A 19616-nucleotide genomic window follows, 5' to 3' on the forward strand; every position below is an offset into this window, starting at 1 on the left:
AGGACAGGATAGTCCGTCCAAAGTTCTCCCGGACCCACTGCCTCGGGGCTCCTACTGTACACACCTGACGGAAGGAGGGCACCCCTAAGAGCAGAGCAGAGCTGGAGTTCATTCATTCATTCATACATTCATTCATCCAACTGCTCCGAGGAGGGGCTGAAGTCAAGCGCTGCCACCAATGCGCCTGGCAGGACTTCTGGCCCCAACCATTGGCATGAAAATGGCATCAACTTCCCCTGCTGAGCCAACAGAAGCTGTTAGACTATGGAGACAAATGGCGGGGCAGAAGCACCCTTTTCACTCTGTCCCGCTTCCCCTCAACCAACCCAGCCAGCTGGGTATCGTACTGCGGTGCCACAGCCATGCCCGGGACCACAGACACATCCTTCAGCATCCCACTCCTCAAGACTTCCCCTCGGACACTAACCCAATCAATCATATTTATTGCGCACTCCCTGGGTACACAGCATTGTACTAAGTGCTTGGGAAAGTACACCCTCTCTTTCCTCATATCCCCAGGAAGGAAGAATCAAAGCACTTCAGTGGGCAAAGACTTCCCCAAGCGGCACAGACTCCTTCATCCACACACTCAAACACGTAGGAGAAAGCAGAGAAGGCACCTCCCACACTACTTCTGGGGTTGAATCGATCAATCAGTGGCATTTATTCATTCAATCATATTTACTGAGCGCTTACTGTGTGCGGAGCACTGTACCAAGTGCTTGGGAAGTACAAGTTGGCAACACATAGAGACGGTCCCTACCCCAACAGCGGTTTGAGTGCTTACTCTGTGCAGAGAATTGTACAATGTGCTTGGGAAAGTACAACTGAATTAGCAGACATTCCCTGCCCATAACGAGCTTACAGTCTGGAGGGAGAGACAGACATTAATATGAATAATTTTTAATACAAAATTTACAAATATGTACGTAAGTGCTGTGGGGCTGGGGTGCATATCAAGTGTCCAAAGGTCACAGATCCAAGGGCACGGACAACACAAGAGGGAGAGCGAGCCAGGGAAAAGGGGGCTTAAGCGGGGAAGGCCTCTTGGAGGAGGTGTGACCTTAGTAATGCTTCGAAGGTGGAGAGAGTGGTGGTCTGGCATTTATGGAAGGGGAGGGAGATCCAGGCTAGGGGGAGGACGGGGGAAAGGGGTGGGCGGTGAGATAGACGAGACAGAGGCCCAGTGAATAAGCTGTCACCAGAGGAGCGGACTGTGAGGACCGGGGCTGTAGTGGGCGATCGGTGAGGTGAGGTAGGATGGGGCAAGCTGATTAAGTGCTTTGAAGCCAATGGTAAGGAGTTTCTGTGTGATGTAGAAGTGGATGGGCAGCCACTGAAGATACATTAAGCAGCGTGGCTCAATGGAAAGAGCCCGGGCTTTGGAGTCAGAGGTCATGGGTTCAAATCCTGGCTCCACCAGTTGTCAGCGGTGTGGCTTTGGGCAAGTCACTTCACTTCTCTGGGCCTCAGTTCCCTCATCTGGAAAATGGGGATGAAGACTGTGCGCCCCACCTTGGGACAACGTGATCAACTTGTAACCTCCCCAGCACTCAGAGCAGTGATTTGCACACAGTAAGCGCTTAATAAATGCTATCATTATTATTATTAATATTAAGAGAAGCACCATAGCAGATACAGCAAGGGCCTGGGCGTCAGAAGGCCATGGGTTCTAATCCCGGCTCCGCCACTTGTCTGCTGGGTAACCTGGGCAAGTCACTTCACTTCTCTGCCTCAGTTAGCTCATCTGTAAAATGGAGATTGACGCTGTGAGCCCCACGTGGGACAGGGACTGTGTCCAACCCGATTTGCTTTTTTCCACCTCAGCACTTAGTACAGTGCCTGGCACATAGTAAGTGCTTAACAAATCCCACAATTATTATGAATTATTATTATTATTATTATTATTATAATTATTACAATACACCGATGACCACAGCCCCTGAAAAATCTCATAGGAGGAGGGGCCTTGGGATGCATCAATAAAGGGGGCTTCCTATTCCTCAACAACTGACTTGCATGTGTAGATTTCCTCCGCTTACGCACGCTTTGGACTTCTAGAGCTAGAACTTCTCATTCTGCACCCAACCCTGGCATCAGCACTGAAAGAACTCAGGCCCCTGTCTTTGAAACCTTCAAAGATTTCAGCCGGGGAGCAAACTATCTTGAGAAGCAGCATGGTGTAGTGGATAGAGCAGGTCATGGGTTCTAATCCCCGCTACCCCACTGTGTGACCTTGGGCAAGTCACTTCACTTCCCTGTGCCGCAGTTCCCTCATCTGTAAAATGGGTATTGAGACTGTGAGCCCCCCATGTAGGACAGGGACTGTGTCCAACCTGATTAGCCTGCACGCACCCCAGAGCTTAGAACAGTGCCTCGCACAAAGTAAGCAGCTAACAAATACCACGATGAGGATGATGATGATGATTATTATTAGTGAATGTCTTCTCAGGAATCAGTTCCACTCTTTCCAATTGCTAGTTCCTGAGCCCCTGCCGACCATGGGACCCTGCTCTGGGCGCTAACTGGGGAGGTGGTGTGACTACAACAAATCTGGCCCCTGTAGCCACATCATGCAAACCCGACATTAAATACGTGCATGTCACATCATGTGGAGAAGGGCACCTGTATATATGTTTGTACATATTTATTACTCTATTTATTTATTTTACTTGTACATATCTATTCTATTTATTTTATTTTGTTAGTATGTTTGGTTTTTTTCTCTGTCTCCCCCTTTTAGACTGTGAGCCCACTGTTGGGTAGGGACTGTCTCTATACATTGCCAACTTGTACTTCCCAAGCGCTTAGTACAGTGTTCAGCACACAGTTAGCGCTCAATAAATACGACTGATTGATTGATTGATTGATTGAAGGGCGGCATGCTCCCCAGAGAAGCAGCTTGGCCTAGTGGATAGACCACAGGCCTGGGAGTCAGAACGACGTGGGTTCTAATCTCACTCCGCCACTTGTCTGCTGTGTGACCTTGGGCAAGTGTCTTCGCTTCTCTGTGCATCACTTAACTCATCTGTAAAATGAGGATTAAGACTGCAAGCCCGATGTGGGACAGGAACTGTGTCCATCCCGATTAACTTGTATCTACCCCAGTGCTTAATACAGGGCCTCATACATAGTAAGCACTTAGATGCCATTTAAAAAAAAAAAGACAAGAGGACAAGTGATGTGAGAGGCCAGGCTGGAGCCCTCTGTCACGGGGCTGGGGTTGGGGTGAATATCAAGTGTCCAAAGGTCACATATCCAAGGGCACGGGCAATAGTGGCTGGGCTGTTCTTAGCTCCAGACCTTACTCCTCCTCTCCCCAGTAGTGCTCACCACTGCAGTGCTCACATCCAGTCCCCTTCAGGAACAGGAGACCCACAGGACTGCCCCAAAATTCACTTTATTCTCCCTTCTACTTAGACTGGGATCCCCATAGATTGGGACCCCCAGACTGCACCTGACCTGATAATCTTGTATCTACTCCAGCAATCAGACTGGTGCTTGACACATAGTAAACACTTAAAAAAAATACTTCCAAAAAAATTTCAAAGCGGTTGGGATATTTCCATTCCTTGGACTGGGGAGGTAAAGGGGGAGGGAGGAGAACAATAATAATAATAATGATGATGGCATTTGTTAAGCGCTTACTATGTGCAAAGCACTGTTCTAAGAGCTGGGGGGGATACAAGGTGATCAGGTTGTCCCACGTGGGGCTCACAGTCTTAATCCCCATTTTACAGAGGAGGTAACTGAGGCACAGAGAAGTCAAGTGACTTGCCCAAGGTCACACAGCAGACGTGGCGGAGCCAGGATTCGAACCCATGACCTCTGACTCCAAAGCCGGCGCTCTTTCCACTGAGCCACGCTAAAGGAATCGATAAGTTCTATGATGCTTGTTGCCTATTTCCCAACCTGGGCTTTAAATACCTTGCGGGTAGGGACTATCTTCTATTGCACTATCACCTAAAGCACCAGCTGGTGCACTAGATGAGAGTGGTAATTATACTCACAATCCTGAGCAGGCTTCCTGGAAGAGGCAGACTCTGAGAGGGAAGAGAACGGGAAACAGCAAACCTCTCCCAGGAAGGAGCAGGGAATGGAGGAGGCAGGTGGGGGAACTGGAATACGACGAGCAGGCTGAGGAGGATCGGGAAGAAGGGAGGCCAGGAGGAGAGGGGAAGCAGAGAAAATTTGAGCTCCCTACTCGTTATGGTCAGGGAATGCGTCTGCTAATTCTGCTACATTGTATTCTCCCAAGTGCTTAGTACAGTGCTCTGCATTCATTCATTCAATTGTACTTATTGAGCGCTTACTGTGGGCAGAGCACTGTACTAAGCGCTTGGGAAGTACAAGTCAGCAACATATAGAGACGGTCCCCACCCAACAACGGGCTCACATAGTAAGGACTCAATAAATACTGACTGACTGGTTGGGAGCTGGCATACCACGCTCCGGCTGCTGAAATATTCACATGCCAATGGGAATGGCCGCCTCCGAACCGTGGGTTTGGCTGTTCCCTTGGGCTACCCATTCCTCATCTCTGCAAGGGGCAGCCAAGGTGAGCACACACACACAAATAATAATAATAATTGTGGTATTTATTAAGCACTTACTATTTGCCAGGCACAGTACTAAGTGCTGGGGTAGATACAAGTAAATGGGATTGGACACAGTCACTGTCCAACGTCAGGCTCACAGTCTCATTCCCCGATTTACAGATGAGGTAACTGAGGCCCAGAGAAGTGAAATGACTTGCTCAAGGTCACACAGCTGACAAGTGACGGAGCTGGGATTAGAACTCCAGATCTTCTGACTCCCAAACCCCTGGCTCCATCTACTACGCCACGCTGATTCTCACAAGTGCTTAACACAGTGCTCTGCACAGAAGTAAGCACTCAATAAATACTATTGATTGATTGGGAGCTGGTATACCACGCTCTGGCTGTTGAAATATTCTGGGTCAAATGGGAATGGCTCCTTCTGAACGGTGAGAGTGGCTATTCGCCAAAACTACCCAGCCCTCGCCTCTGAAGGGGCAACCAAGGTGATCCCGGGCTACCCGAGTTCAGACAGATGGGCAGACGGACACCCCCCGACCCTGCTTCAAAACGGGCCTGCTCTTTCGGCGCTCACGGAAGAGAGGCGACACCGAATCCCGCGCTGAGGCTTTGGCAAGGATGACGGGCAGACGAAATGGCTCATTCAATTACTTATTTTGATAAGTCTTTTGGTAAATGCTTTCATGTCTACCTCCCAGTCAGAGGGCCAGTTCATTGTGGGCAGGGATTACGTCACTCGCTTGGTTTGTAAGCCCTGACTGCTTAGTGCGGTGCACTGCATAATAATAATAATGATGATGGTATTTGTTAAGCGCTGTGTGCAAAGCACTGTTCTAAGCGCTGAACATCCAGGGGACACTCAAAAAAAGCCTTCTTGGTGCAATGTATCACCTTGGCAGCAAAGGTTTTCCCACAGGACGGGGGTGGGAGGCTTTCTGCTGGGAGGTTTGGGGAGCAGCAGTAACAACAGACACCAAAGGAGCACCAGTCTCACCGAAGACATCCCCCCAACCCCTGTTTAACCCGAAGTCGGAGGGGCGGGTCCATCTGGTGCCTAGCTTCTTTTTTTTTTAATGGCATTTGTTAAGCGCTTACTACATGCAAAGCACTGTTCTAAGCTCTGGGGGGGATACGATGTGATCAAGTTGTTCCACGTAGGGCTCCATCCAGTCTTAATCCCCATTTTTACAGATGAGGTAACTGAGGCTCAGAGAAGTTAAGTGACTTGCCCAAGGTCACACAGCAGACTTGTGGTGGAGCCAGAATTCGAACCCACAACCTCTGACTCCAAAGCCCGGGCTTTTTCCACTGAGCCACGCTGCTTCTCACGCTTCTTCCCCTTTGGGACGAGCAAGAAAAGGAGAGGGTCTCCAAGGCCGCTGCTCCACAGCAGCCCAGTGGTGGACGAAGGCCAGGCGGGCTGGGAAAACTAGGAAGAGGATGATGCTCATCTCTGCCCACTCAACGGTTCCCAGGTGCTCTCTTTTTTTTAAATGACATCTGTTAAGCGCTTACTATGTGCAAGGCACTGCTCTAAGCACAGAGGTAACGATGGTATTAATTAAACGCTTACTATGTGCCAAGCACTGTTCTAAGCACTGGGGTAGATACAGGGTACTCAGGTTGTCCCACGTGGGGCGCAGAGTTTTAATCCTCATTTTACAGATGAGGGAACTGAGACACAGAGAAGTGGCTTGCCCAAGGTCACACAGCAAGGAAGCGACTCTCTGAGATGTCAGTTTCCGTATCCAACCTAGGGCCCAGCTGGGATATCCCACACCTCTGCGTGAAGTCTCCTGACAGTTCGTTCTGCTTCAGTCCTGCCCCATCTCCAGCCGGCCGACACAAACTACTGTCTGCCCTCAATTAGGCTGTCCACCCCAGAAGCCGCTGCAACTCCTAGCAGCCGAGCCGTGGAGGGCCCCGGATACTAGCTGGCTCAAAAGCTGCTGCTACCCCATCAATAATAATAGTACTTATGGTATTTGCTAAGTGCTTACTATGTTCCAGGCACCACACTAAGCGCTGGGATGGACACGAGCGAATTGGGTTGGAAACAGTCCCTATCCCAAGGGGGGTTCACAGGCTTGATCCCCGTTTTCAGAGAAGAGTGTGACTCGGTGGAAAGAGCACAGGCTTGATCCCCATTTTCAGAGAAGAGTGTGACTCGGTGGAAAGAGCACAGGCTTGGGAGTCCAAGGTCATGGGTTCTAATCCCGGCTCCGCCCCTTATCAGCTGTGTGAATTTGGGCAAGTCACAACTTCTCTGTGCCTCAGGTACCTCATCTGGAAAATGGGGGTGAAGACTGTGAGCCCCATGTGGGACAACCTGATTACCTTGCATCTCCCCCAGTGCTTAGAACAGTGCTCGGCACATAGTAAGCACTTAACAAATACCAAAATTATTATTATTATTTTATAAAGGAGGTCATCGAGGCCCAGAGAAGTGAGGTGACTTCCCCAAAGTCCCGCAGCAGACAAGCGGTGGAGCCGGGATTAGAAGGCACTATGACATGCTGCTGCTTCCCCGAGTCACCCAACCCCTGATACTCCCCGAAAATGTTCCCCGTTTTCGGGTCTGGTACCAAGGAAGCAATCCACTGGGCACTCCGAGCGTCTTCCACGGCCCCCTTCAAGAGAGATTATACTGGGGGTGGGGGGTGCTGAGGAGGAGGCAGAAAAGGAGATGTGAAAGGACGAGAATAACATCTGGGTTTCCTAGCTTTGGGGCAATTTCTTTCCCCGCACCCCAAGCCGCCAGCTCTCGGATACACGTGGGGGCCCCGCCTTAATCCGGCCCGGCCCAGGCTGGCCGCCCTCCCAGCCTCCAATGCCGGATCCTCGCCCCTCTCATGGCCATCCCAACAGGGTCCCGTCCTTCCCGTGTTCGGCCCTCCGGCACCCACGCTACCTCCGTCCTCGCGGGCGCCGATTCAAAGACAGCCCCTGCCGCTGCCACGGAGCGGGAGGATTTGTCGCACGGATGTCAAGCGTAGAAGGCTGTGCCCTCCCCTCTCCTCCCCACCGCCGCCAGCTCTCTGAGTCACCGGCCCGGGCTCGGATGGGGCTTCGGATGGGTCCCGGGGCCTGGCAGAGACCGCGTGGGAACCAGAACCGAGCCAGCCTGCTCGACAAGCCTCAACCCGGCGCTGGGGGAGGCGGGGACGGGAGCAGCCATAGGTTCCTGATGAGAGCAGGAACCACCGCGCCCACAATCTTCCCCCTGACCTCTTCCACCAGCACACGAGGGGGAGAAGAAGCACGCAGACGCACAGCCATCGGGCAATGCATGCCCACGTGCTTGCCCGCCCTTGCTCCTAAGCTGCCAAGACCCCCCTCCCCACCATCCGGTGGCTAGTGTCTCCCCTTCTATCAATCAATCACATTTATTGAGCACTTACTGTGTGCACAGCACTGTACCAAGCGCTTAGACTGTGAGCCCGTTGTTGGGTAGGGACCGTCTCTATGTTGCCGACTTGTACTTCCCAAGCGCTTAGTACAGCGCTCTGCCCACAGTAAGTGCTCAATAAATACGACTGAATGAATGAATGAAATGAAGAGAGAGTCCAGGCCGGCTTCCCATCTTCTCTCTGCTGGACCCGGGGGTGGGGAGGGGGGCTAGTGGTAGAACGGGGTGGCCCTTTGATGGTTTCAGTCCAAAGGGAAATTGGGAGTTGATGCCCAACTCGGGGATGGCTAGGGATGGGCCCCAGGAAGAGTTAACCGATTAATTACCATGGATCTGGTGGACAAACTCGTGTGTGTGTGTGTGTGTGTGTGTGTGTGTGTGTGTGTGTGTGTGTGTGTGTGACATGTATGTGCATGAGAGAGCGAGGGACACCCCCCCCCCAACTGGAAGTCAGGTTGTCTTGCCGTGTGGCCTCGGACAAGTCATTTCATTTTTCTGGGCCTCAGCTCCCTCACCTGCAAAATGGGGATTTAATCTCTGTTATTCCTCCTTCTCAGATGGTGAGCCCCAGGTGGGGCCTGATTATCTGGAGAAGCAGCGTGGGTTAGTGGAAAGAGCACGGGCTTGGGTGTCAGGGGATCCTGCCTCCGCCACTTGTCTGCTGGGTGACCTTAGGCAAGCCACTTAACTTCTCTGTGCCTCAGTCACCTCATCAGTAAAATGGGGATTAAGACTGTGAGACCCATGTGGGACAATCTGATTACCTGGTCTCTACCCCAGTGCTTAGAACAGTTCTTGGCACATAGTGAGCACTTACCAGATACCATAATTATCATTATTATAGTAAACACTTAACAAATACTATTATTATTATCTTATATCTACCCCAGTGCCATAGGAAGCACTTAAATACCACAATTCTTTTGATGAGCCTCAGTTGTAAAGCCAAGCAAGAAGGGACTTGAGGGGGACCCTTCTAGTCCAACCAAGACTGCACCGGGGCACCTCAGGAAACCCCTGCTCTTCCACCACTAGGCAGGGATCATGTCTAGTGACTAGTGCCTTTACTGTATTGTCCTTTCCCAAGCGTTTAGTACAGCACTCTGCACACGGCAAGTGCTCAATAAATACTAGTGACCGATCAGTGGACACAAAGAACACCAGGCCTGGCGAGAAATCCAGAAGTCAGACCTTTGCAGCGTGGCCTAGCAGCGTGGCTCAGTGGAAAAGAGCATGCATGGGCTTTGGAGTCAGAGGTCATGGGTTCAAATCCCGGCTCCGCCACTTGTCAGCTGTGTGACTTTGGGCAAATCACTTCACTTCTCTGGGCCTCAGTTCCCTCATCTGGAAAATGGGGATGAAGAATGTGAGCCCCACATGGGACAACCTCATGACCTTGTATCCCCCCAGCGCTTAGAACAGTGCTTTGCACATAGTAAGTGCTTAATAAATGCCATCATTATTATTATTACAGCCCAGGCCTGGGAGTCAGATGGACCTGGGTTCTAATCCCGGCTCGGTCACTTATCAGCTGCGTGACCTTGGGCAAATCACTTCGCTGGGCCTCAGTTCCCTCATCTGTAAAATGGGGATTAACATGTGAGCCCTAGGCGGCGGGACAGGGACTGAGTCCAATCTGATCATCTTGTATTTACGCCAGCACCTAAATACAGTGCCTGGCGTATAGTAACCACTTAAATACCACAATAATTATTATTACTATGAACTCAGGGAGAGGTTTTGATACGCACCCAGACCCCCCCCACATACCAAGCGACACGTAGAGAGTCCCAGACAGAGGCGGGCCCCCATCCCCAGTCCACCCCTCCCTTCAGAAAAACCGAGGTGGGCATGGGAGGGAGAAGGGGAGATTCTGAAATGAGACATCCCAGCCCCCATCCTGGTGGGGTAACAGGGCCCTCGGCCAGATCAGTTGAGAAGGAGAAGTGACACAGAATTGTGGGAAATTCCAGGAAGCCCAACCACAGACGAAGGTCAACGGCGGAAAGAGCAAACCGAAAACCCCCCGGACCTCTCCTCTTTCCTTCTGCTTTCGGACGGAGGAAGACGGCAGGCTGGGGGCCACGGTTACTCTCCTCAGATAAAGCCAGGAATACTCTCCTTCTCCCCTTCATAGCCGACAGATGATCACTCTCCCTACCTTCAGAGCCTAATTAAAATCCCATCTCCTCCGAGAAGCCCACTGTTGGGTAGGGACTGTCTCTATATGTTGCCAACTTGTACTTCCCAAGCGCTTAGTACAGTGCTCTGCACACAGTAAGCGCTCAATAAATACGACTGATGATGAGAAGCCTTCCCCAACTTAACCCTCCTTTCTCCATCTCACTTGCCCTTCTGCATTACCTGGACTTATTCACACACACACACACACACACCCCTCACCCTCACATGATAGATGCGTATCATCATTTATTTTTAATGCCTGTCTCCCACTCTACACTGTAAGCAGGGACCATGTCTACTAGTTCTGTTCCATTGGATTCTCCCAAGCACTTAGTATACAGTACTCAACATCCAAGAAGTGCTCAATAAATACCATAGATCGATTGCTACCACGAACAGAGAGGGAGGGTGTTATCTGCAACTTAGGGATGAAGCTTTGGGAAGAGGGACAAGGATGACTAATAATAATGATGCTATTTGTTAAGCACTTACTATGTGGCAAGCACTGTTCTAAGCACTGGGGGAGATACAAGGTAATCAGGTTGTCCCACGTGGGGCTCACAGTCTTAAGCCCCCTTTTACAGATGAGGTAACTGAGGCACAGAGAACACTGCTTTGCACATACTAAGTGCTTAATGCCATCATTATTATTATTATTAAGTGATTTGCCCAAAGTCACAAAGCTGACAAGTGGTGGAGCGGGGATTCGAACCCAAGCCCGTGTCCTTTCCACTAAGCTACGCTGCTTCTCTAAAGGTGGGCGAGGTAGCCGCTAGAACCGTGTCAGAAAGAAACTGTGCAGGGGAGGGGAAAGCTCTCTGGAGGGCTCTCAATCAATCCATCAATCGTATTTATTGAGCGCTTACTGTGTGCACAGCACTGTACTAACAGCTTGGGAAATACAAGTTGGCAAGATACAGAGACGGTCCCTACCCAACAGGCCAAAAGTGAGGGGCTGGAGGACTGAGACAGAAGGGAGTCAATCAATCAATCAATCGTATTTATTGAGCGCTTACTGTGTGCAGAGCACTGTACTAAGCGCTTGGGAAGTACAAGTTGGCAACATATAGAGACAGTCCCTACCCAACAGTGGGCTCACAGTCTAAAAGGGGGAGACAGAGAACAAAACAAAACATATTAACAAAATAAAATAATTAGAATAGATATGTACAAGTAAAATAAATAGAGTAATAAATACGTACAATCAATCAATCCATCATATTTATTGAGCGCTTGTGTGCACAGCACTATACTAAGCGCTTGGGAAGTACAAGTTGGCAACATATAGAGACAGTCCCTACCCAACAGTGGGCTCACAGTCTAAAAGGGGGGGACAGAGAACAAAACCAAACATACTAACAAAATAAAATAAATAGAATAAATAGAATAGTCCTGTTTTATAGGTCTCTGTCATGGCTCAGCCCATTAATCCCACAAGGGTGGCTGCCCTGGGAAATCCCCAGACTGATGCCCTTTCCCTGCCACAAACCCCTCCAGCGGATGTCCCGCTACCACCCACACCCGATACCTACCCAAAAAAATTACTGGGCCTTCATTGCATGAAGAAACTTTTGTGGTATTTCTTCACACATTTACTTGTTTCTCCACACACACACACAAGAACTTGATACTGGTTCCCCCATGGGCAGTGATGTTATTGAATTTAGCTTTATTTTTGCTGAACGGGGCAGTGGGCCGGGCACAGCCACTGGGCGCTCTTTGGTCCACTCCCGATTTAGGGAGTCTGGAAAAGTATCCCGATGATTCAGGATAAGACTTGGGAATCTACACTTTCTAGAGTCTCTTCCTGCCTCTTTCTACCCGTGGTGGGTTTCCTTGGACTGGGAGCCCGTTGTTGGGTAGGGACCGTCTGTATGTGCTGCCGACTTGTACTTCCCAAGCACTTAGTACAGTCTCTGCACACAGTAAGTGCTCAATAAATACGATTAATTGATTGATTGATTGATTGAATGAATGAATGAACGGGAGCCCCATGTGGTCCAGCCCATTGTCCTGAATCTACCTCAGGGCTTGGCATGAAGTAAGTACTTAACAAATACCGCAATTATCCCTACTATTATTATTAGGAGAGCAGTTACGCAGTCAGTGAGGCAATGGGGGAGGAGGAGGAGACAAAGGAGGGTTGGATAATTTCCACACCACATAATGCACCCCTGACAACGAGCGGACAGCCTATTCGTTAGATGCACGGATTAAGATATGCTGAATTCTCTTTGAAGACCATCTATCTTCTTTAATTATCGATGTACGTTTTGGACTGAGGAAGACAGCAGGCTCAGGGCCAGGACCTTACCCCTCTGAAAAGGGCAAGAACACTCTCCCCCCCTGTTTTGTACCCATTTTCATTCAATTGTAGTTATTAAGCGCTTACTCTGTGCACAGCACTTTACTTAGCGCTTGGGAGAGTACAGTGTAACAACAGACATTTCTGCCCACAGCGAGCTCACGATCTACAGGGGAAGACAGACATTAATATAAATAAATAAATAAAATTTGTGCGCCTGGACTGCCTTCTTCACACTCTCAAAACTTTCCCTACTCCTCCCTTCTCCCGTGGCACCGACACATGACAAATTCCCAACAGCGCGAGAAACAAGAATATGTGCAGTAAGGATGTTGCTGCTATGCACGTCTACTATACTCTCCCAAAGCACTTAGCACAGTGCTCTCCACCCAAATGGCCCTCAATATTAATGACTGATTGATTGACAGAGATCGGTCTGGAGGTAAGCGGCCTCCCCGATTCCCAAGTCGGGCTTTTAAGAGCTGACAGTCGTGCTCCCCTTGGGCTGACGGACAGGTTTTTTCAATGAGAACTCAAAGCACCTTCATATTAATTGCCTCATTCATTCATTCAATCATATTTACTGAGCAGTTACAGTGTGCAGAGCGCTGTACGAAGCGCTTGGAAAGTACAACTCGGCGATAAAGACAGACAATCCAGCTTTACTTCTATTTATTCTGACAACTTAACACCTGTCCACATGTTTCGTTTCGTTGTCTGTGTCCCCCTTCTGGACTGTGAGCCCGTGGTTGGGTAGGGACCGTCTCTATATGTTGCCAACTTGGACTTCCCAAGCGCTTAGTACAGTGCTCTGCACACAGTACGCGCTCAATAAATACGACTGAATGAATGAATGAATCCCTGCCCACACCAGGCTTAAAGTCTAGGAAGACAAGGCAGGGCAAGAATGATTCTCCCTGTTTTACATACTGTGAAACTGAGGCTCAGAGAGATCAAGTGTCATGCCCAAGACGCCAGGAGCCTAGGTTTCCTGACTTCCAATAATAATAATAATGGTATTTATTAGGCACTTACCATGTGCAAAGCACTGTTCTAAGCACTGGGGCGGTTACAAGGTGATCAGGTTGTCCCCCAGGGGGCTCACAGTCTTAATCCCCATTTTACAGATGAGGGAACTGAGGCACAGAGAAGTGAAGTGACTTACCCAAAGTCACACAGCTGACAATTGGCAGAGCCGGAATTTGAACCCATGACCTCTGACTCCAAAGCCCATGCTCTTTCCACTGAGCCAAGCTGCCTCCAAGCCAGGGAACCTTGCACAAATCCGGCATGCTTTATGCTCACCCGGATCAAATCTGATTATCTTGCCCTTCCCCAGCGCTCAGCACACCGTGCTGAAAACTACTGCTATTAATATTACCTTAGCTTTCCTTTGGAGAAATTGGCCCCCATCCTGATACAGGGGCAAAAGAATTCAGAGGAGCACAACACCTTGGAGACCTGATGCACTCTAAACTTATCAGCGTGGCTCAGTGGAAACAGGCCGGGCTTGGGAGTCAGAGGTCGTGGGTTCGAATCCCTGCTCCGCCACTTGTCAGCTGTGTGACTTTGGGCAAGTCACTTCACTTCTCCGGGCCTCAGTTCCCTCACTTGCAAAATGGGGATTAAGAGTGTGAGCCCCACGTGGGACAACCTGATCACCTTGTATCCCCCCCAGCACTTAGAACAGTGCTTTGCACATAGTAAGTGCTTAACAAATATTATTATTATTATTATTATTATTATTATTATTATTATTATTATTATTATTAGCAAGGGAGGCTGGTCCCAAGAGAGAGCTCAGGCCCCTCCACGCCCTCCTCGAAGAGGGGGAGCTCCCAGCTTGCTTTATCTGGACTAAGGTCTAGGGGCATGATTCTTGCCTAGGGTGTGAGAGGTCCCGGGTTCAAATCCCAGACAAGCCCTTTACTCAGAGAAGCAGCATGATGTAGTGGATAGAGCATGGCCTAGGAGTCGAAGCCCACTGTTGGGTAGGGACTGTCTCTATATGTTGCCAACTTGTACATCCCAAGCGCTTAGTCCAGTGCTCTGCACACAGTAAGCGCTCAATAAATACGATTGATGATGATGATGATGAGGTTCTAATCCCGGCTCCGCCCCTAACCTGCTCTGTGATCTGGGCGGAGCCATTTCACTCCCCTGGGCCTGTTTCCTCATATGTAAAATGGGGATTGAGACTGTGAGCCCTTCGTGGGACAGGGACCGTGTTTAACACGATTTTCTTGTATCTGCCCCAGTGCTTAGTATTGTGCCTGGCACAAAGTAGGCCCTACTGAGAGCTCACCTCCTCCAGGGGGCCTTCCCAGACTGAGCCCCCTCCTTCCTCCCCCCCTCCTCCCCCCCGCCTTACCTCCTTCCCTTCCCCACAGCACCTGTATATATGTATATATGTTTGTACATACATACAACATATACAACATATATACAACAACACAACATCTGAGGCCTTCCCAGACTGAGCCCCTTCCTTCCTCTCCCCCCTCGTCCCCCTCTCCATCCCCCTCATCTTACCTCCTTCCCTTCCCCACAGCACCTGTATATATGTATATGTTTGTACGTATTTATTACTCTATTTATTTATTTATTTTACTTCTACATATCTATTCTATTTATTTTATTCTGTTAATATGTTTTGGTTTGTTCTCTGTCTCCCCCTTCTAGACTGTGAGCCCACTGCTGGGTAGGGACCGTCTCCATATGTTGCCAACTTGTACTTCCCAAGTGCTTAGTCCAGTGCTCTGCACACAGTAAGCGCTCAATAAATACGATTTATTGATTGATTGATTGTACGTATTTATTACTCTATTTTACTTGTACATATCTGTTCTATATATTTTATTCTGTTAATATGTTTGGTTTTGTTCTCTGTCTCCCCCTTCTAGACTGTGAGCCCACTGCTGGATAGGGACCGTCTCTATATGTTGCCAACTTGTACTTCCCAAGTGCTTAGTCCAGTGCTCTGCACACAGTAAGTGCTCAATAAATACGATTTATTGATTGATTGATTGTACGTATTTATTACTCTATTTTACTTGTACATATCTATTCTATTTATTTTATTCTGTTAATATGTTTTGTTTTGTTCTCTGTCTCCCCCTTCTAGACTGTGAGCCCACTGTTGGGTAGGGACCGTCTCTATATGTTGCCAACTTGGACCTCCCAGGCGCTTAGTACAGTGCTCTGCACACAGTAAGCGCTCAATAAATACGATAATTGATTAATACCACCGTTATTATTATTATTAAGCCACCCGCAGGAACCTGCAGAAACCGGGCTGGTCTCCTTCGCCCAAGCCTTGCTGGGCACCCTGATGGCTCGCCCAGCCCGAAAGCAAGGACACCTCCATCCTGGCCCGCATGCCCTTCCCACCGCAGTGTGAAGCTCTTGCTTTCCCTGCTGCCCTACTGCCGGACAATAATCCCCCAGCACAGCACCGTTCGGAGAGGAAGACACCGAGGCAGAAGCTGGAGAGGACTCAGAGCCGGGGTGAGGGGACAGACCGGGCCGGAGAGCTGCAGAGGCTGGTGGCCTCCAGCCTCCAAGGTTTCACAAAAGAAAATCAGGATGACCGTCGGTCTCCTCACTCCAGTCAATCATCATCATCAATCATATTTATTGAGCGCTTACTGTGTGCAGAGCACTGTACTAAGCGCTTGGGAAGTACAAATTGGCAACATATAGAGACAGTCAATCCCCCGGCCACTTCCTCCTTCGCCTCCGGGAGGTCTTCCTCGGGCAATGCCACCTGCTTTTCCCCACTCTGCCTCCATCTAACCTGCCCCCCACATTCCACTCAGGTCGGACAACCTGGGGATCCGGGGAGGCCTCCTTTGGCCAGCTCTCCCGTAGCCACCCCTAGTTTAATTTCCTGCCATGTTCCCGACTGCTAACCTCCCTTCCCTGGGAAGGCCGGGTTTCTCCATCCGCCAAGTTAGCTCTCTTCCTCCCTTCAAGGCCCTACTGAGAGCTCACCTCCTCCAGGAGGCCTTCCCAGACTGAGCCCCTTCCTTCCTCTCCCCCTCGTCCCCCTCTCCATCCCCCTCATCTTACCTCCTTCCTTTCCCCACAGCACCTGCATATATGTATATGTTTGTACATATTTATTACTCTATTTATTTATTTATGTATTTTACTTGTACATATCGATTCTATTTATTTTATTTTGTTAGTATGTTTGGTTTTGTTCTCTGTCTCCCCCTTTTAGACTGTGAGCCCACTGTTGGGTAGGGACCGTCTCTATATGTTGCCAACTTGGACTTCCCAAGCGCTTAGTACAGTGCTCTGCACACAGAAAGCGCTCAATAAATACGATTGATGATGACGGTGATTTATTACTCTATTTATTTATTTATGTATTTTACTTGTACATATCTATTCTATTTATTTTATTTTGTTAGTATGTTTGGTTTTGTTCTCTGTCCCCCCCCCTTTTAGACTGCGTGCCCACTGTTGGGTAGGGACTGTCTCTATATGTTGCCAACTTGTACTTCCCAAGCGCTTAGTACAGTGCTCTGCACACAGTAAGCGCTCAATAAATACGATTGATGATGACGGTGATTTATTACTCTATTTATTTATTTTACTTGTACATATCTATTCTATTTATTTTATTTTGTTAGTATGTTTGGTTTTGTTCTCTGTCTCCCCCTTTCAGACCGCGTGCCCACTGTTGGGTAGGGACTGTCTCTATATGTTGCCAACTTGGACTTCCCAAGGGCTTAGTACAGTGCTCTGCACACAGTAAGCGCTTAATACAATTGATTGATTGATTGATCTAATCCCAGGCTTGCCGGCTGGGCGCCCATAACTTCAGAGCCTCAGTTTCCTCATCAGTAAAGTGGAGATCTAATATTTGTTCTCCCTCCTATTCCTACCGCGAGTCCGATCTGATTATCTCGTTTCTGCACCACGGCTTAGTAGAGTACTTTGCAAGAAATGCTTAACAAATACCACAGTTATTATTACACCTTCCCTGTCTCTCTCTCTCCCTTTCCCAGGGTTTTCCTCCTCCTTCCCGCTGTGTCCCACGCTTCTCTCCTCTGATCCTACTTTTAGCCACCTGCCTGAGGCAGTTTTAGGGGTCCAGCCTGCCGAGTGGGTGAGACCTCAGGGTCCTTTTCAGGCCTCGGTTTCCTGCAGTCCAATCCGCACCCCAAAAGCGCTCTCTCTCTCGCTCCTTCCTACCCCACACCTCCCCAACACTATCCTTGGTGCCAATTCCAGCACAAAAGGGGAAATGAAAGTCTCAATTTAAAACTGGGCAGGGACTTGGGGGAGGAGGAGACGCTACCCTTTTGGCAGCGCATGTGATTTCCCACTCCTTAGGGGATCTGCCCATTACCCAACCTGCCTCTTTTTTTTTTTTAAAGATGTTATTTGTTAAGCGCTTAGTATGTGTGAAGCACTGTTGCAAGTGCTGGGGGGGGGGGATACAAAGTGATCGGGTTGTCCCACGTGGGGCTCACAGTCTTAATCCCCATTTTACAGATGAGGGAACTTGAGGCCCAGAGGAGCGAAGTGACTTGCCCAAGACCACACAGCTGACAAGCGGCGGAGCCGGGATTAGAACCCATGACCTCTGACTCTTTTAGACTGTGAGCCCACTGCTGGGTAGGGACTGTCTCTATATGTTGCCAATTTGTACTTCCCAAGCGCTTAGTACAGTGCTCTGCACATAGTAAGCGCTCAATAAATACGATTGATTGATTGATTGATTGACTGATTGACTCCCTTCTTGGCTACTCCTGTTTTCACCGCTTCAAGGGGGAAAAGAGACACGTGAGCAGAAGGGACCTGAGCTTTATGGTGAAGGAACGCTTCTATTGAGAAGCAGCGCGGCTCAGTGGAAAGAGCCCGGGCTTTGGAGTCAGAGGTCAGGGGTTCAAATCCTGGCTCCGCCAACTGTCAGCTGTGTGACTTTGGGCAAGTCACTTCACTTCCCTGGGCGTCGGTTACTTCATCTACAAAATGGGGATTAAGACTGTGAGCCCCACGTGGGACAACCTGATCACCTTGTAGCCCTCCAATGCTTAGAACAGTGCTTTGCACATAGTAAGCACTTAGCAAATACCGTCATTATTATTGAGGCCGGATCCCTGCACTATCATCCTTCCCGTCTCACAAGCCCGCAACCTTGGTGTCGTCCTCGACACCACTCTCTCGTTCACCCCTCACATCCAAGCCGTCACCAAAACCTGCCGGTCTCAGGTCCGCAACATTGCCAAGATCCGCCCTTTCCTCTCCATCCCAACCACTACCCTGCTCGTACAAGCTCTCATCCTATCCCGTCTGGACTACTGCATCAGCCTTCTCTCTGATCTCCCATCCTCGTGTCTCTCCCCACTTCAATCCATACTTCACGCCGCTGCCCGGATTGTCTTTGTCCAGAAACGCTCTGGGCACGTTACTCCCCTTCTCAAAAATCTCCAGTGGCTACCAATCAATCTGCGCATCAGGCAGAAACTCCTCACCCTGGGCTTCCAGGCTGTCCATCCCCTCGCCCCTCCTACCTCACCTCCCTTCTCTCCTTCTCCAGCCCAGCCCGCACCCTCCGCTCCTCTGCTACTAATCTCCTCACCGTTCCTCGCTCTCGCCTGTCCCGCCATCGACCCCCAGCCCACATCATCCCCCGGGCCTGGAATGCCCTCCCTCTGCCCATCCGCCAAGCTAGCTCTCTTCCTCCCTTCAAGGCCCTACTGAGAGCTCACCTCCTCCAGGAGGCCTTCCCAGACTGAGCCCCCTCCTTCCTCTCCCTCCTCTCCCCCTCCCCCCGACATTACCTCCTTCCCCTCCCCACAGCACTTGTATCTATGTACATATGTTTGTACGTATTTATTACTCTATTTTATTTGTACATATTTATTCTAATTATTTTATTTTGTTAATATGTTTTGTTTTGTTCTCTGTCTCCCCCTTCTAGACTGTGAGCCCACTGTTGGGTAGGGACCGTCTCTAGATGTTGCCAACTTGTACTTCCCAAGCGCTCAGTCCAGCGCTCCACACGCAGTAAGCGCTCAATAAATACGACTGAATGAATGAATGAATGTCGGGTAGGGACTGTCTCTAGATGTTGCCAAGTTGGACTTCCCAAGCGCTTAGTCCAGTGCTCCGCACGCAGTAGGTGCTCAATAAATACGAT

The 19616-nt window shown here is 49.6% G+C and overlaps 1 protein-coding gene across 4 annotated transcripts in view; it reads right to left on the reverse strand.

The window, feature by feature from the left end:
• Window positions 1-19616, reverse strand: part of PAK3 (p21 (RAC1) activated kinase 3) — a 157287-nt gene that overhangs the window by 85427 nt on the left and 52244 nt on the right. The window contains exon 1 of one of the 4 annotated variants that reach the window (XM_038748106.1): window positions 7471-7492. The exons of the other annotated variants lie outside the window; for them this stretch is intronic. The gene's annotated coding sequence lies outside the window, so the exon portion shown is untranslated. Of the gene's footprint in view, window positions 1-7470; window positions 7493-19616 lie in introns of those variants that run through there. 4 annotated transcript variants of the gene reach the window in all.

Source organism: Tachyglossus aculeatus, chromosome 6 (genome assembly GCF_015852505.1).
Source record: "Tachyglossus aculeatus isolate mTacAcu1 chromosome 6, mTacAcu1.pri, whole genome shotgun sequence".
NCBI lineage: Eukaryota > Metazoa > Chordata > Mammalia > Monotremata > Tachyglossidae > Tachyglossus > Tachyglossus aculeatus.